Here is a 25,698-nt window from a genome sequence, read left to right as displayed (position 1 = left end):
GGACGGTAAACACGGTAAACACTACCCTACAAGCTTTCGCTCCTAAAAGTAAGTAGAAGGAGCTGACCAATGTGAAATGTAAATGCAACTCTCCTCCTACATGTAATGTGCAAACAATACTTGTTTGTAACAAAGAAAACGAAGGTAGTACGACTCGGCGAAAACATTTAATGGAGAATTGCACATGATGAAAACTTTTCAATCGATATTTGCGGAAGTATCCTTGCATTGAACTCGTGTGGGAAAGGGGTAAAATTAGTATGACCTGAATTGCCACAAATAGAAATAGTTATTTCATTAATATTTGTCAATGTCTTTGAAGCAGTACGCAATGATCGTTAGAGTATCATAATTCACGATCTTATACATGAAAATATCCCTTTTAATGTGTGTCAATTCATTTATTTGTTTATTTTTTATAAATTCCATATGCAGAACAATGTAGCCACTATACACTGCTATTAAAAATAATGTTACCATGCTCTTGTTTATAATAAAAGGAGAATTGAAAAAAAGAACACATAGTATGGAGGATCGAACCTGGGACCGCTGGCAGCCCAATCGAGAACTCTAACCAATACACCACGCCCTTACCTTCGATTGGAACAACAATTTTTAAGTATTCTGTCCCTCCAATATTGTAAATGTCGTTGGGTATACACGTAGTTGACCTTTTACTTTAATTTTGGATTGCTTTCTTGTAGTATAGCAGATATCTTCGAGAAATAATTTTCGAAGTTATGAAGAAAAACTAGAATATTGGTAGTTGCGAAAATGCGAGTTATTTCTTCTAACTTATTATTGTGATTAGACATTATTAATGGAAAATATCTAGAGGCTTGTTTCCCTTGGAGTTCTTAATTATTCTGTCGCGTGATTATTGTAAACGTTATCCTGCAAAAAGAAGTTCAATACTCTGATATAGCTCTGTACTTCTAGAATTACTCTATACAAATGCATTTGAAATTTAACTCTGAATTTATTTCTTCGTTGTTAGTATATCTAAGCTTGTGAATCGCTATAACAGGTGACGGCGGAACAGTGTGGGAGGGAGACCAGCAGTCGGTAGGTAAGCCAAGGCCCGCCAAGGTGCTGTAGAGCTGTGTGGTTATGTTAAGCTTGTTAATATACATTATTTGTAATTTTATAACGGTTACATGAACATCTACGAAACAGTTCCTTATAACAACCTCCGCTTGACCAATTTGCCAATATAAACAAATTGAATACAGATTGTCTTCGAGCTTACTTTGTTAAAAAGGAGCGGATACAAGTATTACTATCCGAATACTTATTGAATAAGGTTTCTTGGTTGTCAGAAATTATGACTTAAACTATTGCATGTTGAGCTAGCCGCCTCTGATGAAATCTATCATTCTTCAGATTCTCTTTCAAATTCGACTCTGGTCACTTGTAACTTGCTGGGTGCGTTTTGCGATAAGAAGCGGCCTTGAATAGCATGAGTGAGTCACTTTTAACGCGAGCAAGATACGTTACCAAGCTTGTTTGCCTTTGAAAACCAAGTCATTTTTCTTTCACCGTTTCCGAACGCGATTGCTACTGTAGAAGTATATATTCTCTCAAAAGAGCACGAAAGGAAATTTGATCAATATTCTCCCGTCGTTTAAAACCAAATATTAAACGAAAAGTTCACGATTGTCAATAAACCTATCTGAGCATAAGGTGGATGTAAATAATAAAGTTAATAGAAAGATTCTCCAAAATTTCTCTCCCACTGTCTACGTCAGGCCAGTACCCAGGGGTTGGCATGGGGGCCATGCGCCCCTCGAACCCTAAAAAAATATTTAAATGTGAACCTATCAATAACTACGAAAATAACATCGTCGATATTAGAAATGTGTACAAATTTCGATTTTGTTCTTACATAAATGAATCTGTTCCTTGCGCAAAAGTCTTCAGGCTGCAATATTGGGTAGTTTCAGTTTTATAATCATTGATGCAAGGCTACCAGACGTCCGATTCAGCGATTTAGTCAGACAGTGCGTTACTTTCAATCCCTGTCCCGACTTTTTCGAACTGCAATCGTGATGCGAGAATGTCTTTTTATTCTTAACACACAATTAGACATGTTCTTTATTGTAATAATAATTCCTAGTACGCAACATTTAATTTATAAATATATTATTTTCTAAACATAGAACTATCATGACTTTTCAATGGCGCTCGCACTATTTGAACTATTTTGTAATATCTGTCACTCTCTCTCTCTCTCTCTCTCTTATATAATAATAATAATCCTTTGCGCAACAGCCCCTCTCTTATATATATATATATATATATATATATATATATATATATTTGGGTCTGGGCCCTCCCTCAAAGAAATCCTACGCATGGGCCTGGTCTAAGTCAATGACAGAAATGCAACCAATATTATTATTTATTTTTAACTGAATGAAATTTAATGTTTAAAGAATTTAAAAGAAATAAAAAAGAGCAGAACGAATGTTACTCTAGTTTAAAAATTGTTCTTCATCGAGGAAGAAAAATAAGAAGTATTTACTCCAGCACCTTAACACAGTGTCCCACGAGTCTCTCTTGACTAATACTGTCAAATGTGAAGTGATTTTATGAATAAAGTTTTCCGCCTGTTTACGTCTAATGTTTGGTAGTTCGCAAACGGTGTAATTATTTCGTGTTACCTTACCCAACAGCAACTACATTTCATAAGACTGTTCTCAACACGACACTTGCGTCAGTAAACAAGCATTTCGTCTGTTCCAGTATCTCAGGAAAAGAATATCGTCCTGCAATGTTCAAGCCTCTAGATAATTTAGCAGAGCGCGCTACAACACCAGGGGTTCTGGGTTCGAGTCCCGGGTAAGGCATGGGTATTTGTGTTCGTCCAGTTGATAAGAAACAAAGAAAAATGTAAGAATTGAAAAGTGTAAAAGTGAGAGAAAGAGTGCATGGTGGGGGATACCTCCGTGTAGGGGTATTTCCTTTTTTAAAAAAAAAAAAAGTGGTTAGAGTTCTCGATTGGGCTGCCAGCGGTCCCAGGTTCGATCCTCCATACTAGGTGTTCTTTTTTTTAATTCTCCTTTTATTATAAACAAGAGCATGGTAACATTATTTTTAATAGCAGTGTATAGTGGCTACATTGTTCTGCATATGGAATTTATAAAAATTAAACAAATAAATGAATTGACACACATTAAAAGGTATAATTTCATGTATAAGATCGTGAATTATGATACTCTAACGATCATTGCGTACTGCTTCAAAGACATTGACAAATATTAATGAAATAACTATTTCTATTTGTGGCAATTCAGGTCATACTAATTTTACCCCTTTCCCACACGAGTTCAATGCAAGGATACTTCCGCAAATATCGATTGAAAAGTTTTCATCATGTGCAATTCTCCATTAAATGTTTTCGCCGAGTCGTACTACCTTCGTTTTCTTTGTTACAAACAAGTATTGTTTGCACATTACATGTAGGAGGAGAGTTGCATTTACATTTCACATTGGTCAGCTCCTTCTACTTACTTTTAGGAGCGAAAGCTTGTAGGGTAGTGTTTACCGTGTTTACCGTCCTGGACTGTCAATCTGATGGTCGTAGGTTCAAACCCTTCCGGTGGCAGAAAATTTTCGTAAGTTTTAGACCTATCCCATTGTGTTCATTGTCCACGCCGTGTGAAACGGAATGATTCTGTTCGGAATTAACGATGGGGGGAGGGAAAATATTAAATTGCAAAGTCTCCATTTCAACGAACCGAGAAGTGGACAAAAATTGGATAATTCTTATAAATATTCAAATTACATTCATGTTTTTAGTGGTATAATCGCAGGTAAAATCAAAGATCTTACATGGAAGATTTTATCTTGCTCTGAACTAAGCCAAGAGGCATTTCGAACCGATCTAATACATTTCAAAATGTTATTGAATGTTTCATATCGATAATTTGACCAATGCATCAATTCTTGACGCTGAGACGATATTTTCTGCAACTACCTCTTCTCTTCAGTCCCTTCTGTTCTTCTCTTCTCCTTCTCCTCTCCCCTCCTTCTGCTCGTTCTGCTTTTATCTCATATCGCCTTCCCTACTTTTCTCGCATCTTATCTCCATCCCACTCATCTCCACCTCGTATCTCCTCTCCTGTCTTAGATTTCCGACTCCACTGCACTCTTCTCCTCTTCTTTTCGTTCTTCTCTTTTTCTCTCCTTTACTTTACTCTCCTCTTCTTTTCGTTCTTCTCTTTTTCTCTCCTTTACTTTACTCTCCACTCTCCTCTTCTCTCATCTTTGCTCCATTTTCCTCATCTCTCCTAGAATCTTTTTCCATTTTCCTCACTACATCTCCTCTCCTCGTCTATCCTCTCTTTCTTCTCTCCTCTACTTTTCCTCTTCTCCTCTCGCTCTCTCTTTTTCCTCTCTTTTGTCACCTTTCGTTTTCTCTCACGTCTTTGTTTTTATTTCTTTCGCGTATTTTATAAATATCTATTGTGCATGTGGCAACCCTGAAATTGAGCCTAACTCTACACGCAACCCACCAACGCCTTGTGTAAATTGGGTTGCCTAGTTTGAAATGTCGTTGTCCTAAAACTTTTGAGAGACACTGTACAAGCCCTTTATCAAGAACGAACTGCATGGTCGCTTCGGTGGACGAGTACGCCGAATTACCCAGGTTCGAGTCCTGGGTTGGACATCATTATTTTTCATCGTTGCGACCAGCCAAGAGTGTCAGAAGTGAAGTCACAAATTACAAATACAAAAAATTACAAAAAGTGTACGTCAATTAGTTACGGACAGGTCATATTGGTGATTGAATGAACTCTTACAGGCTGGGAACTACGTCATGAGTAACAAAAGGGGGAAAGACCGACTTCCTGTTTTAAGTCCACTTTGTGCACAAATATGCTAATCGAGCGGGACTGGAACTACAATTAAAAAGGGTATCCGAACCACTATGTGCACACATCTGCCTTTCGTTCAGGGCATTATGTTATCCATTTTTTATTTATAACCGCAGACAAAGAAATATCGAATGGGAAGAATATTTTTATTTTACTCAGTCACCTTCTGTTAATCTTGACGAATAGGACGATTGGTTTATTTTACTTCGCTTTTCTGCAGCATTTCCCTATTCGTAAAGATGAAGATGACTGACGATATATGATGAAGAGACACTTACAAATAACACCCATGCTGGAATTCGAACCCGGAATTCCTGGCGTCGTAGCGCGCTGCGTTAACCACTACGCCACGAAGGTCGGCACGAATAGGATGATTAGATGAGATGAATGAAGAGAGACTCCCAAAAGGCCCAGACTGGGATTCGAATCTGGAACCTTTGGTCGAGAAACATTGGAATATATACTCCAATAGGTTGATCAGGACTGGACCTACAGCTTAAACTGGTATCAGAATAAGGTGACCAGACGTCAAGTTTTAGCCGAGACAGTCCCTTTTGTTTTAGTTTCTGTCCCGATTTTTTTGGAACGTTAAACGGGACACCAAAATGTCCCTTTTTTTTTAGAATGACTTATCTATCGGCATATTACTGGAACAATAAAACTTCTCTACTATTACTATGAACTATGGTATTGTTGGATAGAAATTATTTCACATTTCAATGTCAACAATGTGCCTATTCCAATTTTCTTAAAATATTGGAGTTTCTTCTCTGTTTACCTGAAGCTTATGCCCCCAGTAAACGAGTGTTTTATACAAGAATGGTTTGTTGATTAATAAGCTGAACTTTCATCACACGAGTGTAAACTTCTACAAAATGTTATTTGAAAAGAAGGATGAACTGATAAAGATCCATTCATCGACAAAATATCAATGATTGTAATTCTAAAGCACTGGTTAGTTGGAGTGAAGTGCACATAATCATATTGTATATGTTATTTACAAAGTATTTATTTAATTATACAAACATAGTAAGTATTTATAACGAAACAGTTTTTGTATTGAAGTGTGTATATTTTGCCGTCCCGTCTTGTCTCGTTATTCCTTCAGGAAAATGTGAAAAATGTGCAGAACCAATGTGAAATGGGCTTGCACCGGAAACCCCTCAATGGAACACAGAATATACACATAATAGCAGTGCTATTACACTAACACCACCAAATCTACAACTGTTGATTTGAAAGAATCAAGGCACAACGGGGTGGAATTGAGCCGCACACTTCAATAACGAATTATTTCCAACGGAAGATTACAGTGATCGAAGGCAATGGGGGACGGAGCCGCCAAACGAGGTAACCTGCGGCAATGTGGGAAGAAGCAAGTCCACGGGAAGACGTGAAGATATTCCGCTTGCGGAAGTGCAGAAAGATAAAAGCATTGTTTTCAGTCTACGGTAACCTCCTACGCAACCCGAGGCCATCACGTCACGTCAATTAACGGAAAACCTTACCGCAATGACAAAGGTCACAAGAAAGTAGAAGGAATTTTGCGAAATCGACCCCATCATGTAATATCCTTGTTAGTTTAACAATAACACATAATTTATCCTGTTCTTTTTTATTTGATGTTATTGTTTTGGAAGAGAAACAGCGTAGTGGTAATTTGTCTGATTTCGCGAGTTGTGTGCAGTCGCTCAGAAATAACACGTGTAGACAACTTATCCATCACCGCAGTACAGTTGCCGAGTCCCTTTGCGGAGTACGCGCGGTACGACACCAGGGGTTCCGGGTTCGAATCCACGCCTGGGCATTACTGCTCTTTGTGAGTGTCCCTTCATCACTCATCATATCATCACTCATTCCCATCGTCGCGATTAGCCAAAATGGCAGAAAATAAGAAATCAAATCAAACCATAGTAGAGTCAATGAATTTAGTAATAAGGTTTATTTTATATATTGTATATTGACGCCATTATTTTTCACTTTTGTACTCATAGTTAGAAGCTTTCCATCTTCATTAATCAGAATGAAAAATAGAATGCAGCACGGTATAAACATTATGGATTTATCGCAATCCAATCATGCAGAAACAAATGGAGGCGAGTGTACGAACAGTGTGTTTGTATGTCTCCGTTATCGTCAAAAATATATATTTGCAAGGTAACTGGGAGGTCCTGGATTAAATTCCCATCTCCCAGTTAGATTTATTTATTTATTTATTGAACTCAACAGGTACATACCTAATTACAGAGCCAATATGAAGGATACATAGTCATTACAATTACATATATTTCTGTAATATAGAGATAGGCCTCAGTGCATACAATGAGCTCTTAACGTAATCAATGTTTCCTTATTTCCATTTCGTTTATATGCTTTTGTACCTCTTGGGTTAATCTTGACAATGGAGATGAACTGATTAAATTGACGATGAGGCAAACACAAAGATACATACATGCCTTAACCGTGGCTCGAATGTGTGACCTCTAGCTTCGGCGGACCATTCGGATGCTGGCTGATGTAACCAATAAACCAGAATGACTTCCAGTCAGAAATCTCAAATAATTTCCATCTGATTCCTTCTAGCTTGCAGTCTATCATTCTGCGCGAGTGCTTTCTTGAGTTCAGTCCAGGCGAACGCTGGAATAATAATCTTAATTAAGGCCACGGGCACTTTGCTTCTTCCACTTCACCACAGTTTCCAACCAAATCTTATTGTATTTCTATTTTAATCAACACATATGTGGAATTTAATACACCAATGTCTTAAAAGACACAACGAATACAATGTATATTACTTTCAGCTGTTTCAAGTCCGAACTCACATGCCACAGAAATCTGCGTATTCCTTCCTCTCCTTATCTTCATAGTACACTGGGATGCACAAGTATTTTGACCTTTCGTTTGTTTTTAAGTCCACTTTATGCACAGATGGGGTAATCTGGACTGGGCCTACAGTTTGAAGTCGGATCTGAACCACTCTGTCACAAGTATTGCTTCGTAAATTGTCCAAGCCTATTTTCATAAATTCTTCTCTTGCATCTTACGTGTTTTAAGGATTGGACTTTTACGTATGCTGTTGCAGAGGTTGTCAGCAGCTCGTTGGACGTTTTGTCTCAATCCTCAAACAGAATAAACATGATGATGGACGACAGTTTGCTTGTTAGCATACGTGTACGGTAAATTTCCTACTTGAAAACTAATGATACATTTTTCTACAGATTCATCATCACCAACTTGCCAGATCTAAGGGACCAGTTCCGATAGCGGGACGCAAATTTTTACGATCACTCATCCATTTCCGAAACTAATGTGATAAGCATGACTTGACAAGGTACTGTCCCGTTAAAAGAGAACCATGAGGCCGCGCTGTATTTTTCAGGAAGACTCCAAAACAGTCGCATCCAGCGTTGTAAAACGTCGACGAAAAGTTACCAAATACCGTTCGACGGTACCACTCTCTTCAAGATACCAACCGGGCCGCGTTATATGAATAGATGAGATGTTCACGCTACAGTAGGCTCTTTACCAGGGAACGTTCACACCTGTGGGAAGGTCTGCAGGCAGCTCATTTAAATACACAATCAACGCAACACTGTACTTTTGGCATTTCTGTTGTGCACCGACGAATTCACAGGATCATGTCTTGGCGAACAAAGGGATATTAATATCTTGAAAGGTGGGTGGGTTCTTCCGGGCACACGATAACCAGCAGCCGCCATATTTGCATTTCTTCGGTGGCGTTTGTTTTATTGCTTGTTGAGGGATTATTTCGACATTCTCGCATTCTTACCTCCACGGAGAGATAATTTGAATATAAATTCACTCTCATTCGCGATACAGAACGATTATTTTGCTCGATAGCACGCGAAGTTTAGTAAACTGGTTTGCATAAGGCAAAAAAATTGCACGCACAATTCCAAACTTTTTCCCCTCACAACACTGAAAACACAGTGTTAAGCAATCGGAGAGAGATTGTGTTGTCATTAACTTATATACTGTCAAAGAAACGGTGTGTCTGGCACAGTCCCTTTCTAGGCTCCTGCACCAGTCGTCTATTAGAATATGCCAGCTATAATGCACTTATCAAGAATTAAAAACATGGATTTGATTGTTTGATTTGTTGTTTTAAGTCCAATTTATGCACAGATAGGCTAATCGGGATTGGATCTAAAGTTTAAAGTTGGATCCGAACCACTGTGCAATGTGCCTCCATGGGGTATCGACCCCGGGACCCTTGATTACAAGGCTAAGACGTTACCACTAGAACTTCTTGAATGAAGAATAGTGGGAATAAGTATTATAAACAGAATAATTAAATTCTCAATTGAAAGTTACATATAAAGTACTTGGTCGTGTAATTATCATAATCAAAATATAGCGAATTTTTTGTCCAAGTTATCAAGTTCGATTTCCCCTGATTTACATGTTTGTGTTTTCTGAGCGAGTTAATTGTAATTACAATTTTCAAAGGTTTTTCTCAAGTGTGTTTATTCTGAGGTCCCTACTATTGAAAAGAAACTTGCCCTCCTCCACAAACGGAAAGTTATAGGCATTAAAGCTTTGCTTAGCTAATTCTATCAGTTGACAAAATCTGGCCGTTCTTCCTTTCAATTCAGTATCTGGAAGCAACTCCGAGTTGAAAGGCTGTCGGGGCGTAGTGCTTATTACACAATCTCTATTTTCGGCCTAGATAGAGGATGCTTGAATTCTCATCTTCACGGCATTTCACGGACCTCATGGCCAGAGTTTTAGATATTTTCCAAATGTGGAAAATGCTAGTATAATTGAAAAATTGTCTGTTCAATCACAAGCAAAAAAGTTGGGTCAACCTTTATATATGATGATAAACGTAGGAAGTACAAAACAATATATTCCTTCATGTGTGACATGAATGATTTTTTTTGTTGGCTTTGTACTGAGTACAAACCTTGTGACCTCTGTAACCAGATAAAATATTACTAAATGTGCTTGTTTTACATGTCGCCATCCTATAAGTGAGAAAATACTTTTACTTTATATTTTATCTCTTATCTCTAAACTGATTTATAATGAAAATAACGGGAATTGGTTTTTGAAAGATGAGTATAAATTATAATGCCGTTATACGATTCTGCATAAAAATCACTCAACTAAATCTAATTTGTAGACACTTTCACTTGTTTTCAAGGAATTTACGAATAATGTAGTATCAATTTATATCCTTTGGCAGAACGTTAAACTAATATACACTTGTTCGAAGTGGTTTCAAAAAGTGGCCCAAAAAGTGAATATCTGAAATTTTCTTCAGCTTGCATACTTTGAGAAATGGAAATGTGCGAGAAAGTAATTTCATTAAAGAAGATTGGCCTACTGTTTAGAACACGTGCTATCTGATCGGTTATAACTGAAATACTTACCTGCTCCTTACTCTTGAATTTGCTTTGCACGTCAGTGATCATCCTCCCCAAGATGCAATGTATTAATAATACATGTAATGGCTCAGTTACATTCTTAAAATCTAGTACAAGAGTTGGCCATTGCGTGCGTGATTATTAGGGACGTGTTTACATTTTCGTCTTGCGCAAATAATTTATTAGTTCCATCATTGTCACAACATTGATAATGAGATGTTTCTTTGAAAAAAAAAAGTGAAATATAACAACTGGTTGTAGCTAGTGTAGATCTAAATTTCGGGAACAAATGCTCATTGCTTCTAGAATCTCCTACGTGAAGTTACGCTGCATTTAATATAATAAGGGTGATTATAAAGTTTCGATCACTTTTTGTGACAACGGCTGATTTCATCTTTTTCTTGTTGGTTATGTGAAAGATGCTGACTACTGAAGAGAGAATAGCTGTCTTGTGTGGAGGTTTGTGGCGTGTGGTACTCCAATGGAAACGAAATACTCCAAAAGTCAATGTGTGGTTGGGGATCACAAAGTCCAAGCTGTACGGCTCGTTTTAATTCGCAGGGCACACAGTAACAGGCAATGCGTATCTCGATATGCTGCAATTGTTCCTTCAACCATAATTGGAGCAGGATGGCATTTTGGAAACCGTGATTTTCCAACAGGATGGAGCCCCACCTCACTTCGCAAAGACTGTTCGTGCGTACTTGGATGGTACGTTTCCACGTAGGTGGATTGGTAGGGAATCACAATGCATATGGGCACCACGATCCCCGGATCTCACACCTCTTGACTTTTTTGCATGGGGCTACATCAAGTCACAGGTGTACAGGGTGAAGATCACCTCTCTTCAACACCTACGCCAACATATCCAGCACGCTCTGCTCAACATGACACCGGCAATGGTCTGAAAGGTGTTTGGTGAAACGGTGCGTCGTTGGAATTCATGTGTAGACATGCAGGGTGCTGATATGGAAGTAAGTTGAGGTGACACTTTCATGGCTTTTCTTTTGTACACCACTTATCATGTCCGATAGTTTCTCTTTTAATGTTTATTATGTGTTACCCTGTACTTGGGAGTTCATTCAATACATTTGTGCTAAACTCAAGCTTCTTATTCTTAAAAGTGGATCGAGATTTTATAATCACCCTGTAGTATCAATTATATTAATGGAGAGAGTAATTAATTTATTTCTATAATTGTTTGGTTCCATCGCCATTAACCATTTTTAATGGTTAAGAAAACTGAAACAATTAATTTTCATGCCTTTAACTTACATAATATGTTAAAGACCATTCATGGATTGCGATTATTTATATACTTATTGAATTCTTAGTTTCTGTAACATTCCTCACACGTGCTTTATGTTTAAAGCACGTAAAAATCTAAGAGTAAGTTTGAGAGTGTACACTATTTTTAAATTGCAGTGTTAGGCAAGAACAAAATGAAAGTACATTTATTTATATTCTAATGTCAAAGGCGGATAGAGTTAACAGCTAATAGAATATAATATATTTACATTACATCCCTGGGCTCCATTTTTTATCCAGGCGATTAGTGGATAACACAGTATCTTTTTTTCTTTTTACATGATTGACCAAGGTTGTTTAATTCAAATCATGTAATAACATTTACTTTATATTTTAAAATGTTATGGAGATATGGCTTTACAAAAGTAACTTCCAAATAAATAGAAGGAAAAAGAAACACTAAGAGATAAATTTGCAATTGCCAATCACAACACAATTTCGTTCACTTAGGAAAGGCGCCCATCACTGCGAATTGATAATGGAAATAAAAGTGTTCTCGGAGTACAATTCTTGGTTTCTTTGTAACGTATATTTATAGGAAATTAAGTACTGAATCCTTACAACCATTTAATGTGTCACTGTCTGTTCAATACGCAGAGACAATGTTAATGAATTTCACCTTATCAGTTACTATCTACTGTTTTACATTACACACATAAAATGCATCGCCGACCAATTTTTCCTTGTGAATTAGGACATGTACACAGACTGCAAGAGTGATATTACACTTTTTAAGACCAGTTTCATATTAGACACGAATGGAATTTCTCAGTAAATAAAAGAGGATATAGAATAAAACCGTAGAAAGAAGCCATCTTCATTGACGTAATAGGTGGATTTTGTGTTGTGTGCATCACTATTATTTTTCTACTGGCACCAATTAGGATTTTCTAACGGGTTTTTACTGGACATTTTAAAAAAATAATTTCATAGCCATCAATATTACTTAGATGTCTTAAATGACAACAAATCAAATCATTGCGAATCTAAAAATCTATTTTGTTCCATGACTATGTAGCCACGTTTTTTTTAAATCTATGTAAACTCTTAAACTCTATGTTTTCAAGAGAATAAGCCTTAAATTCCAATGCAAGAAAGAGTGCAGAGAAAGCTAAGCTGCTAAATGATGAGAATAAGACAATGGATTTTTTTCTAAAGGAGGATAAATCTCGATTACAGGCTATGTCAGTGCTTCGTGTTGACGTCATTTACTTATTCCCATGGTTTACAAGAACAGAGCAGTAATATGAGGAAAGTGGTCCAGCTTTCAATAGACGAGGCCATCAAGTTGTTTAATGAATGTAAGCTTTCAGTTACCAACATGTCTGGGCTTTTAAGCAAAGAGATGAGTCATAAAAACCCTAGAACAATGACATACTGGTGGATTTCGAACGAGATGAAGAACGTTGTACCAGGAGAGTCACATATTATTCCTAATCGTATATTTTAATTCTTGCTTGCATTTTTAATGCTTAGTAACAATAATAAAAAGTACTACGTTTCGCTCTCATAATAAATATGTATGCTAAGATCGGATCAAACTGGTTTATAGTGAAGGCGTAAAATAACATATTGTGGAAAGGTTTTGGCTTAAGTTGAATATATCTTGAAATGTCTTGAAGTAATATAATATTTTCCCGATTAATTATACTAAGATATACATTATATATAAATACAACAACAGACAATGGGGAGATCTTACTGACTCAACTAATATATTCAAGATGTGTACATTTTACGTCGATATGATAAGGTTTTATAGCATGCTAGTATATAATATGGAATCCTAATTGTACTACAAAAATATAGGTGTGACAATCTAGAAAAGGTTTGTTGATTGATTGATTGATTTTTCTTCGTTTTTTGTGCTACTTTTGGCTAATTTGCGAAGATGGGGATGAGTGATGACATGATGAAATTGATGAACGGACACTCACAAACATCCATGCCCAGTCTACGATTTGAACCCGGGACCCCTGACGCCGTAGCGCTATGTGATAACCACTTCGCCGCGGGGGCCGGACAGGTTTGTGAAATATATATATACACATCAGTTTTAAGCTATTTAGATACTACTGTACTTCAGTTATGAGAATATCTTATATAGAATTATATTACGAACGTTTAAATGCAGGAAGAGACAAGGAGAAGCTCATGGAAGATATTGTACATGGAAATTCATGTCTCAGATTGTCAATATTTGTTTTAAGGGTGGAAGCTTACAGAATTGCAGACATACCGTACTGACATCAGCTAGGAAAGAATGTAAATTAAACAGTTACTGGCAAAGGGTAATAAGTAGACATGCTGTAATGTTCATTTTTCATGTTTCTGAAAGGTCTGAGGTGCGATTTTCTACTCTGTTTTGTCACGAAATAATGCGAAATGAACTGCAAAATGCGAAATTGACTCTTACACACGAAATGTACCATTTATATAACGATGCGACACTTTCTGAAGTCTGAAGTATCCTGTGAGTTATGCAATTCACGGAAAATTGGTTAATTCTGCTGTAAATATTTGAGAAGCAAAAATGGACCCCTTTACACAGGAATTTTGAATTTGAATTTGAATTTAAAATTGTGGGTGCGTCAGCACTAAGGCTATTTTGCACCCGTCACATTATACGGGGTCCAGCCCCTTATCGTTACAAATAACAACTCTATCGTTGCAGAACTAAAATCATAAAATATTAAAATGTTCTGACTTTCGTTAAAAGCTGAGGCTGTAAAGGGGCACTCAGCACACATAAGGACAAAAGAACAGGACAATACAAACAAAATTATACTGGCCATGGGGCCAGTCGCCAGAGCCTCGTTAGTCTTCAGTCCAGGGTGTACTAACGTGGAAGTGAGGTTGACATTTGGGTGTACTACGTGGAAGGTCGCCCCTTACACCCCTTTACACAGGAATAAACTTAATACTCTGGTAACTACATAAATGTGCTATTAGAAGGGATAAGTTTATTTTGTGTAATAAGTGCAGTTTTTAAATCAAATTTGGGATTATATTCACAATTTTAAAACCAAAATGTCATTTTATATAGCACTTTTGATGTGATTATTCACCGCTATAACACAGAAATTTTATTTTATTTACCGCTTTTGAACCCGAAATAGACTCTGTTTTTGTACCGAAATTTTGCTTTTTGATTTACCTAAAATATGTGCCTCTAGTAATAAGTAGAGGAAAATAACCAAACCCGGACCCCACTCCCTAAGACGGACCCCCTTCCTGTTTCCGTAAGTAGGTGCTGCCGCATGGTCGCAATGGGCGAAACACGTCAAGAATAACGAAAAGATTGTGTAGGGAAGGTATCAGCAGTAACGTGCAAGTATCAGGTGCTGTAGTCCGCCATCACTTGTTTTTGTGTGAATGAAAGTTTGTACATCGGTGCACAACAGTGGGAATTTTGCTAATTAAGAGAGAGGTAAATAGCAATCTTGTTACAATTTAGATACTAGTAAGTATTGTACTTTGAAATTATGGTAATGGTTTGTTTGAAGATACGTGTGGTTTTATTGTATAAACAATAAGACTCCACGAGTAAAATGCCCTAAGTAGGACCCCTCAATGAATGCCTAACATTACAATTGTAATTGAAGAAAAGGGTCGTTACTCGTTAGTAAAGTCCTTTTACATATTGTTTCAGATGTTCAAGGGAAAAGGCAATGCAGGTGGGAGAAGGTGGGATGTCCAACAAATGGAAAGGGCGATTGACGCAGTTAGGATATTGGTAGTCTATATTATATTACTTTTGTACATCTATATTCTTTATGCAAGCTCAATAAATGTAATTCATTTACTACATATCATATATTTACATTTCTTTGCGTCTTTTCTAATTTTTGGGACTTGTTAAAGGAGGGGTCCGACTTTGGCGACTTTTTCTCCGTTGTTACTTTTCGTCCCTTTTTACAGAAATGCTTACTGGCAAAGCATTATGCGCTTTAAGGTGGATTAAGTTACTCAGAACGTTAGCAAACATATCAAAGAACCCATTTTATTAAATTTCTAATAGAAATAATATGCCATAATGACACCAGGGATGAAAAACGAAACTGGGGTCCTACTTTGGTCACTTTCCTCTAATAGATAAATTGAATGATAAACCGTAATATTATGTGATACTTGTGTCGGTCCAATGTCCCTACCCTATGCATCAAGTTGATTTTAAGACAGGGATTTTGACAAATTTTGTCGTCTTCGTATATTCTTCTTAATGTTTCCGCGTTCAAATGACTACTTGAAATAGTTGTTAGTTTCTCCGCTGAAGTTGGATCTAGCCGATTGACTTTCAGTCTCTCCATCGAAATTCCCCGGTTCGAGTCTCGGCCTGACCCTGGGCGTTCCTTCGTCAATTTCATCTAATCATCACTCCTTCTCATCGTCACGATTAGCCAAAAAATGTAAGAAAAGGAACCATAAATAACAAAAATAAGATATCGACAAGAAATATTCAATGCTTTCATGTTTCGAAAACAAATGCAAGTTTGAAAATAATAATAATACTCTCCGTTCCATATTTTACAAATAAAAAGATGAAAGAAACCTTGAAGTATGACATGGATGGGAAGCTAAATTGTTAACGTTTTCATACATGTCGCTATTTACTGACACCAAAAAACATGCACACCATTCTGGTTTTCTCTGTCAAGGAGAAATTTGTGCAACGGTGAGGGTTGAGGATGAGCTACAATTAAAAATACCCAGTTCGAGGAAGAATAACATGGATTAGAAAAACATGACTGGAATGTGTTTGTGTCTTGTTCGCTTTCCAGCAATTAGCGCAAAACTGTAAACTTTGCTAAAAGAAAGAATCCAACTTCCTTGACTATCTTAGTTAACTCCGTATCTCTTGTCTTTTCTAAACTTACAGACTGAAATATCGGCGCCGTTTGCAGAATGACTTCAATTATTTATAGAAAATTGTCAATGGCAAAATCCGCAGCAACATGCCCCTTGAGGAATTCCACTTTTGAGCACCTACGCTCACAACACGTAACACAAGCTTATTTTACACAAGAAAACCTAGATTAGAAATTCAAAATAGATCCCTCTTCTACTGGCTTTCCACACTATATAAAGATCTCCCATCAAGTATTGATATATTTTCCTCGGAATATGCCTTTCGGTCTTCTATCAGAAGAAATACTTGTAAATAATATCAAACAATGCCATCTTTTACTTATTCTTTGTTAATTTATTATTAATTTTTTGTGTTATTTATTTTGCTTTTATCATTGTTGACAATTCAGTGTAAAATGACCAGCTGTGCTGGGAATTTTCTCAATAAATAAATAAGTACAAACTAGGCAAAGCCATCAACTTTCCCTCTAATGTTCAATGTCGCAACAAACTGCAAAATAGAACTTTGGATCGGAAACAAAAGAAACAAAATTATCTCTTCCGCAGTCGAGAAACAATACTGTTCCAAATATCTTGAAAAAAAAAAGCTTGCTTCGAGTAAGCAGAAGTAATTCAGGGCAATTTTCTTCACTTGAGCAGAAAGGCAAAAAAGAAAAAGTGAGAGAGGAAAGAAATGCTCATGGGATTTGTCTACAACTCATTGTTTGTCGAGAAAAGAAGATTCCTCTTCGAATTCGTTGCAGGCATTCAGACTCGCTTCTGGTGAGATCCAGGAGCCACTCTACATGACGTTGTGGTTTCACTTGTTTTCTGCCCCCTCCCCCTCAGACTCTTCCTGCCGTAGACTTGTGCTGCCTGCCGCATGAAAGGAAAAAAAAATGACGTCACGTCATTAAGAGCATTGAAACACCGGTCGACTCGTTGGAAGTTTGCACACGAATAGCAGGAGTCTCAGGGGGTCAAGGCACCAAATGGCCTTGTAGCTCGGAAGAATAAAACGGGGCGACGCTAAATTATTATCGGCACCTGCACTTATCTAGGCTTACATTTCGAATTCAAAATATTATCTTACAGGGGTAGAAAAAAACCAGAACTAATTCAGGCGTCAGCTCCTTTTTCTCAGAAGCCAGCATTTTTTTTCTTTTTTGGGCAAATATGGTCTAGGAAAGCCGTGAATCCAATTAATTAATAAAAGACTGGATTAAAAGTAATTAATTATTGCACCGGAGTGGCCTTCCTAAATAAGGCTCTACTGGTAACATCATGAGTGAGAGAGAGAGAGAGAGAGAGAGAGAGAGAGAGAGAGAGAGAGAGAGAGAGAGAGAGAGAGTAGAATAAGAGAAAGAAATAGGGAGAGAGATAGTAGGATAAGAGAAAGAAATAAGGAGAGAGAGATAGTAGAATAAGAGAAAGAAATAAGGAGAGAGATATAGTAGAATAAGAGAAAAATAGGGAGAGATTTAGTAGAATAAGAGAAAAATAGGGAGAGAGATAGTAGAATAAGAGAAAGAAATAGGGAGAGAGATAGTAGAATAAGAGAAAGAAATAGGGAGAGAGAGATAGTAGAATAAGAGAAAGAAATAGGGAGAGACAGAGAGATAGTAGAATAAGAGAAAGAAATAGGGAGAGAGAGATAGTAGAATAAGAGAAAGAAATAGAGAGAGTGGAATAAGAGACAGATAGAGGGAGCGAGAAAGCGAGCGAGTGAGCGAGAGAGAACATATATGCATGAGAGTTTGTGGCTTGATTGCTTTAGTTCATCTTTACGTAGCTTTCCTGCCACTTTTGGCTGATTGCGACGATGGGGATGAATGGTGATGAAATGTCATGGATGAAGGGACAACCACAAACATACTTGGTCGACTCAACACGAGCCCCACAGAGGATTATACTAGCTGCGAGTCCAGACGCCAGAGTCTCGATAGTCTGCAAAATCCAGTCCATGGTTTACTACGTGGAAGATTTGGAAAGATTCACCCCACACACCGGAGGGAAACTGTCTTTCTCCAGTTGGGAACACATTTAAAATGGGAAAGTAAATACAGCACAATTTGAAAACTGCCTAGAAGTAAGAAATGATAGAAGTGTCGAAGTGGTTAGCACATCGCGCTACGACGCCAGGAATCCCGGGTTCGAATCCCTGCCTGAGCATGGATGTTTGCGAGTGTTCATTCATCAATTTCATCATATCATCACTCCTCCCAATCTTCGCAATTAGCCAAAAGTAGCATAAAAGCGAAATAAAATAAAGCAAATCAATTAATCGATCGATAAAATGAAAGGTGGCATTGAAAGATCAACAATGCATAAATGGTGCAGGCGCTAGTACAGTCATGGACACTTCTGGGTTGTAACGATCACATTGAAAGTCAATACGATTGTTACAACCCAGAAGTGTCCGTGACTGTACAAGGAACAAGAATATTATGCCGGTGTATATTTTCCCCTTTAAATCTTTCTCTCGTATTCATATTTAGTTTTACCATAATTACTGAAACTCAAAATCTGATGTCACATTTTGACGAATTTGCATCTGAAATTTACCATTCAGGAAGAATGCACTGTGTACAGTCAACGGCAAAAATAATAGTAAGCAAATTGCCCTTCCCTATTTTCATATTTTTTTAATCTACATGTATTGTTTTAAGGAATAGAATTTTGTTGATTTGAATCAGGTGCTGTTCTCTACTTATTGACGTTTCTATTTTAATTCATTATCATTACATTGTGCAAAACAGACTGAAAATAGTAATGGACAATTCTCCAACTGATTCTTTTGCAGTCTGAAGAAAATTGTCGTTATTAGGGACTTATTGGGGGAAAAACCCACTGAAATTAATTTCTTACAAAAAACAATATTGCCTTTCGATTTTTCCCATTGCCTGGCTTGTCGAGAAGAAATGTATGTTATACGAATTGTAGTGTGTGCTTTAATGATTCCATAACAACAATAATTATGATCCCATTTAGGACAAGGTTCCTTTTAAGCCAACCTTACGCATTCAGAGGCTGAATCTACTGTTTAAATTGGGATCAAAATCACCGAAACGTGACTCAACCGTGAATCCACCTGGAACACTTTAATTTTGCACCAAAACAGATTTAGGTATTGTGCAACCGACGGTTATGATGGAACAGAGACTATCAATTTTTTTAGCATTAAAACCCTTGGATTTCTGAGGACCTCCTTTTCCTAGTAATGGTATTATGCTCGCATATTGGCAATTAAAAAAACTTTGTTTTTGTTACCGGACCTCCAGCTGTTAAACATTGGTGCCTAAGGGAATCAACGTAACATTTTACCTTTGTTTTCTTAAAGTAACGTTCCATTGATTAAATCATGAACACTATCAAGGGTTCTTCTCCTTGAGAAATTATCGACCATACTCAACAAAAGGGTTTGTCAAAAAAGACGGGACATTTTGAGGCCATTACATACTGCTGAAGAGATGAGTAGCTATATGACTTGATGATGACGATATTTGCGCAGAAATGGTCGTCATCTACTGGATGTCATCTTCAGGACGTAAACCTACCCATCTTTTCAGCGATATATAATTACGTAATGGCATTCTCTATATTATTCATTTCCAGGATTAAATTTCTTTCAACTATTTATTCTCTTCTACATACCTAAGTTTCAAAATGTCTCATATTTTTAGACATCCTATATTAAAAAGCCTCGAAGGTCAACACGGACCTTGGAATTAAACCACCCCTACTTCTTAAAATATGTAGTAACACTATTGCTATAATTATGAAAGGACACTAATAGATAAGTTGGCTGGTAAAAAAAGAATATGCCGTTGGCTTAGCGACCGAGCTCCCATCGAAATTTCCGGGTTCGAGTCCCGGCCTGGACATGGGTGTTCTTCCTTGTCCTTCACTCATCCTCATCGACGCGATTAGCCAAAAGTGGTAGAAGTGTAATGTAAAATAACGAAAATATAAACTATCCGCTGCCTCATCTCAGAAATGGGGAAAGAAAAATGGTTGTTTTATGCACAGATAAGCTAATCAGAACTGTGTTTACAGTTATTGGAGTTCGCACCACTGAAATGTGTCTTAAGCGGGACTCGATCTCCAGACCCTTAATTTGAAGGCGACAGTGATGACAGTAATATAGGGAAGGCCCAAGCATACACATTCAATAACATGAATAAATTACTGAAACTGTACTTTATTCATTATTTTTCGTCGTTTTCCTGATAAGTTAATCGCGAAGATGTGCACAAAGTACTGAACTTATGAAACACTTATTCATTAAAACCTAGGAATCCTAACATCCTAGCGCGTAACGTTAACCCCAGAGGCGGGTAATAAAATAGAAAATTCTAGTCGAAATCCAATCAAGTATACGCCACAATAAATACAAAATTATGAAATACCAAAGAAATTTACAGTAGATATATAACAGTTATCGACCTGTAAGTAGGCTCAACAGTTGAGATTTTGGCCTCCCTTATAGCGTAACGAAAAGCTGAACTTGTCGCCTTGTAAACAAGGAGTCCTGGGTTCGATTCTCGGTGGAGATCGTGCACTGGTTCGGATTACACTTTAAACTCTAAGTTCGTTCACCATCACTCGATCTAAATATAAAGTTGAACTTAATACAAATTCTGCTAGACTTAGGTTTTATAATTGGACGATAATCGAGATTAGTCCTCCAGTTGTACTCTAACCACGAAAATGTAACCTCTTAGAGAAATAAACTGAAAAAACTTGAGTGTATGGTGGTAGCGGTAATGACCTGGCTGTCTGGAACGCAGCAGTACCGGCTATTTTGTATGATATCCCGAAAGTTTGAATAAAATGCAACATAGAACATTTCTTCCTTTCTCATTATAGTCAAGGTGGCAACTAAAATATGTTGATCATCTGACAGGATTGGGCCGGCATTATCGGCAGGGTTTATGAACGTCGGGAGTTTGGAACCGGTTTCCATGGCTTAGAAATTGAGAAGCACACAGATGACTTGATTTGCTTAGATATTACAATACATCCTTGAATGGATAACTGAAAATCAGCATCAAAGTCCTAGAAAAGTAGTTTCACACATATTCCGTAAAAATCATAAACGAGTTTGCATTCAATAAGATAGCTTTCTTCCGATAAATTTATATCACATATCCGAGAAATATGACAAACAATATTTGATATATTTTTAATTGCAAGCTTGGCCAAACGTAGGAAAATCTGAAAACCGGCTTCCTTGTTACGAAACATAGAACCTACCTACCAAAATGCCGGCAACACGCAGACTGGTAGAGACATTTGAAGAAACAACTCCCCACACCTAGAACACAACCACAAAACACCTGTCATGAAACAACTATATACTCAAAACTAATAAACAAGCACTTACCGCCACGCCCGAAAGTTTTCCACCGCTATATAAGCTAACGGTTGATTTTGATGGTAACGTTTTCTTCACTTTACTTCGCAATTGTTGATTTCTGACTGAATCACGATCATCCAGAACAAGTTTTTGGCTGGAATTCACCTGTCTTATTTCTTGAGAATATTACATAGCTCCAGGGAAACATAACACTACCGAGAAGCACTACCAAGCGGAACTCACAATAGCACTTCTCGTCAATGCGTCCACGATTCTTCTGGTTCAACAGTGTCTGCCGCTGGCTCCGCTGTACGCCTTGAGAAAATTCTCTGCGCGGGGGAGGAAGTGGACTCAGGCCTACCTGGACAGGTAAGGTAGGTGCTTTGTGCAGACACTGTGACGAAGAGTTTCGCTGCTTTCCGGAGTCGTGTATTTACGATACAAAACGCGTCTATCCTTTCTGGAAACTGGGATTCGGCCGGAAAGCAGGAAGGGGAGGGAGGAAATGCCTATGAGATAGAACGATATAAGTATTCGTCTTTCCAAATCGAAACACGCTAAGAAAGTAAAAGCCACACAGTTTTAACCTTCAACACATTCAAAGAACACACTCACACACACATAATCTTCCCTCATATACACACACACAGCGCTTATAATGGAAGTAAGCCACCTGTGACGATACCGAACGTTCCGGGTTCGAGTCCTAACCTTGGTAAGAGTGTTTCTTTGTGAGTGTCTATTCAACAATTCATCGAATCAACACGATTAGCCTAACAGGCAGAGAAGTAGAATTATTCAATGCAAATTCAGTGCAAATTCTTAGGTGGGGAGAATATTTGCTCTAGACAGAGGCAATGACAATGATAGAGGCTGATGATTGTTTTGAATAACTTTTCTTAAGCGAGTATGGATGGCTTACTCCTACATCCCCCATTTCAATTTTTTGAAAGAGGCAATTTCCTTATTTTACGTCGAATGGCTGCCACTTTGGGATAATGGCGACGATGAGGATGAATGGTGATCTGAGGAAATTAATGAAGGGCCATTCTCAAAAGAAACACCCATACCGGGACTCGAACTCGAAACTTTAGTTCGAAGTTTAAGTCCATTTTATGCACAGATAGACTAATCGGGACTGACCTACAGTTTAAAATTAGATCCGGATCACTGTGCCTTCACCGGATATCGAACCAGGGATTCCTTGATTACAAGGCAACGCTACTCTATCGAGAAGGACCAAGGTTAGAGAGTGAGTCGACCACTCAACACTCTGGTTTACCGAGACTGCCTCCTACTTCGAGCACTGGACGCACATGTACGATAATATATTGCAGATAGCAGTTACTGTATCACTTTTTAGTAATAAGAGAAATATGGGAAATCTGAGGCCAGGTCCGTAGCCAGAATTGATCTCCAGGAGTTATCAGGGAGGAAGCTTTGTAAATCAAATCCATTTTTCAAAAGTTTGACAATGTTAAATGAAGGTAAATTAGGTGTGTGTGTGGGGAGGAGGGGGGTCATTAAGTTACATAAAGTTTAGAAATATCACACAAATACTACATTTTTCTATATCATTTAAAATATCACTTGAAGTGTTAATTGGCTGCTACTGAAATCATCCCTTACTACACATTCCATACGTTTGATGATACAGATATTTATATTACACAGAAAAAGATGGAAAACATTCAATCATAGGGTCTACTGTACATTCCACTCCCCGACCGAAACAATAAAACTCCCCTTCGTTCCCAAAACTTGGGAGCTGTTAACCTTTGACGCAGATGCGGAGGGAATTTGCATAATGACAAATTCACAGATTTCTGTATAAATGGGAAGGTTGCAACAGGGTCAACGAAGGTACAGATAAAGAAGCTCCCCTGTGAAGAAACTTTCTGAAGTCTAGAGAAGAGAATCTCCTAAATACTTGCCGCTACTTAAGACTTCTTCTTATAAATAAGATGAACGAATGTAATAGCTGCTGTTCATGCTCCCTGAATTTATCCTTCATCAAAGTTGTGAGGGAAATAATATCTGCTGTCTACATTTTCACTTTTCACTGCAAACAAATTACACAAAATAGCTTTACCTAATGTCAAGGGGGCTGACCTCAGTGCCAGGGGGGCTGACGGTAGTGCTCCTGACTGGCCCCTGACTGGCTACGGGCCTGTCTGAGGCACAGAGGAGAAAATACGAAGGACCAATCATAGCAGATGATTATTAGGCCAGTCAACAAGGGATCATTTTGGGGTCCAATAAGGAAAAAAATCAGAGACAGCTGGAACAAATTTTATTATCTTCCTAAAAGAGTACTTAATCACATATTAATTTTACACATATGTACCACCACGGATGTGGCCGCCATCTTTGGAAAATGTCGCCCAAAATCAGTTTTTTTGGAAATATCTTGCTTGGAAAGCACTTTACAGCAAAAGAGGTTATGACAGAAAATAATCTACATAAAATTCTCTACAAAAAAGATTCTGTACATTTTTCTTCCAGGAAGCATCGTTAGAACGTTAGAAGAGCGAGAAATTTTACTTCTTTCTTTTCTGCTCCATTTTGCAAGAGCGAAAGACAAGGAAACTTTTTTTTGCAAGGTAACTTGAGGGCTTATTATTAAAATACCAATTCTAAATGTATGAGCTGCGGTAGCTCAGTCCTGTCGACATCCGTGGCGGAGTGGCTAGCACAGCGCGCTGCAATGCCAGGGATCCCGGTACCCGGTTTCGAATCCCGGCTGGATGTTTGTGTATGTCCGTAATGAGAAAAACCAAGAATATTAGTAAAAAGTGATATGTGTGAAAGTTGAGAAAATGGTGAATGACGGGGAATACTACCGCCTAGGGATACTCGTTAATAATAATAAAATAGTCGTTTGGGCGTCTGACTATCATGCGGAAGACCCGGTTTGGTTCTCGGCGGGGGAAAACGGAGATTTTTTTCCGCCATGTAAAGTGGGTACCTGGATGAAACTCTGGGGTGTAAAGGCGGCCAGGGGCATGGTGCTGATCACGTGACCTTCAACTTCGCCCGTGCTCAATAAAGTGTGGAGCCCTAACTCCACACCCCCTATACGCCTTTATGGCGTGGTGCAAAGCACAAGGGAGCACTTTACTTTATATATTTTTTTACTTTTTTATTCTAAATGTTCTAACAACTTTTCTTGAAAATATGTATGTTAATTAAACAATAATTCTGCAATATTTAATATAAAACAAATTAACATAATGTCTGTATTTCTACTGCTGTTAGAAACCAAATCATCCCTTGTCTTCTACCAGCAAGAATTATTGTAAGTAAATATAAACAAGATCATCACAGTTGTCCTGAGCTTTCAGATCGAAGCGAAAGCTACAGGCCACAATCTAACCAAAGATTTCAAACCTAAGTGATGACACGGCCCCCTTTAGTCTAAAGGAAAACATTCACCGTATATGTGTGAATAACAAAGTTCTAATATGCGTGCTATTGAGAACATGGTCCAGTTGGAGCGACACGTGCAGCTTGTCGAAAAGTTGCATTTATTTCTTAAGATTTGCTTCCAAGAGACACATGCTGCTTCCGTCTGAAAGCTCCCTTCGTACATTCTGTCCGGGAAATCCCCGGAGAGAGCGAATGAATACAGGTCTCTTGTGCAGGTAGTAACTCGAGAATACTCGACTAATGAACTCGTGAGACGGAACAGAATTGCACGGCCTTGCTCAAGATATTCCCCGGACAGAGTATAGAACAGTGTGAGGTTTTGAACAAGTTAATCTTTGCAATGCTTACATATCACTGAACACTTTAGCCCAAGTTTCCTACAGCTAATGCCCCTTGTGGAGCCTTGAAGGCGTTTACAGATTATAATGCGAAGAAGCTCTGGCGGTGCAACTTCTTTGTCTGTTGATACTTTCTGTGATACTTT

General features: G+C 37.9%; 1 protein-coding gene across 1 annotated transcript in view; it reads right to left on the bottom strand.

Moving 5' to 3' along the window:
• The window catches only part of LOC145981081 (uncharacterized), a 70,369-nt gene extending 48,226 nt beyond the window's left edge, over positions 1 to 22,143 (bottom strand). The window contains exon 1 of the mRNA XM_083114213.1: positions 21,813 to 22,143. The gene's annotated coding sequence lies outside the window, so the exon portion shown is untranslated. The remainder of the gene's footprint in view (positions 1 to 21,812) is intronic.
• Between the last annotated feature and the right edge of the window lie 3,555 nt (positions 22,144 to 25,698).

Source organism: Lepisma saccharinum, chromosome 2 (genome assembly GCF_977018435.1).
Source record: "Lepisma saccharinum chromosome 2, izLepSacc3.1, whole genome shotgun sequence".
Taxonomy (NCBI): domain Eukaryota; kingdom Metazoa; phylum Arthropoda; class Insecta; order Zygentoma; family Lepismatidae; genus Lepisma; species Lepisma saccharinum.
This window is presented reverse-complemented; position numbering and strand designations above follow the sequence as displayed.